Source organism: Corylus avellana, chromosome ca6 (assembly GCF_901000735.1).
Source record: "Corylus avellana chromosome ca6, CavTom2PMs-1.0".
In the NCBI taxonomy this organism is placed as follows: domain Eukaryota; kingdom Viridiplantae; phylum Streptophyta; class Magnoliopsida; order Fagales; family Betulaceae; genus Corylus; species Corylus avellana.
In genome coordinates this window covers 25,319,174-25,320,108 of record NC_081546.1, presented here as the reverse complement: position 1 = coordinate 25,320,108, position 935 = coordinate 25,319,174, and the positions used below count along the sequence as shown (strand labels likewise).

Sequence of the window (935 nt, the reverse complement as noted above, 5' to 3'; positions counted from 1 at the left end):
AATTAAATTGACAGGTAAACGTAATTGTTCAGTGACTACATAATAAGTGTCACGCAAACTGTCACGTTAGTTTTTAAGAAACTTGTAGTAAAAGTAGAGTACTGCGACACTCATATTTTTATGTAGACATTTAGATATTAAGTTCAGTGTCAATGAAAAGATCATATGGTTGTGATTTGTGTTAGAATCTAGAAAATTTCCAGTTGAACATTTCTCTGTTTGATATGGAAAACTCACAGCTTACGAAGGAAAACCCATGTCCACCAATTCTAGCGCCAGTGGAAGTGAAAGAAACAGAGGTGATAATAGAGGAAGTAATGATTACTACAATGAGAAAAACACTGATCTTTTATTCCTCCATTCAAGCACATGATGGCCACTGGCCTGCTGAATCTGCTGGCCCTTTGTTTTTCCTTCAACCCTTTGTATGTTTTTTTCTCACCATTCTATATACAAATATATATATATATATGCATCTTTATTCTTTGTTTTATTTTTCTTTCACTAAGATATAAAAATGCTTGCATAAACTATTACATTTCTTAATTCTCACATGCATTTTTAATAAAGTATGTAATTTTACATGCAATCCAGTGACTTATTTGTTAAATCTAACTTAATTTCGTATTATTATGATGTGCAGGTAATGGCATTATGCATCACTGGAGGTCTCAATGCTATTTTTTCACCAGCACACCAGAAGAAAATTATTTGATACTTGTATAATCATCATGTTTTATTCTTTTTTTTTTTTTTTTGAACATAAGTTCGTGTCTTTAAAGTCTTAGAAAACTAAAAAATTGGCTAATTTTTAAATTTGTGTATTTGTTGGATATAACGAAGATGGAGGTTGGGGCTTCCATATAGAGGACCACAGCACAATGTTTGGATAAGCTTTGAGCTACATTGCCTTGAGAATACTTGGAGAGGGACCT

General features: G+C 32.1%; 1 pseudogene; it reads left to right on the top strand.

Moving 5' to 3' along the window:
* The first annotated feature begins 224 nt into the window (after positions 1-224).
* LOC132185438 (lupeol synthase-like) overlaps positions 225-935 on the top strand; it is a 3,368-nt pseudogene continuing 2,657 nt past the window's right edge.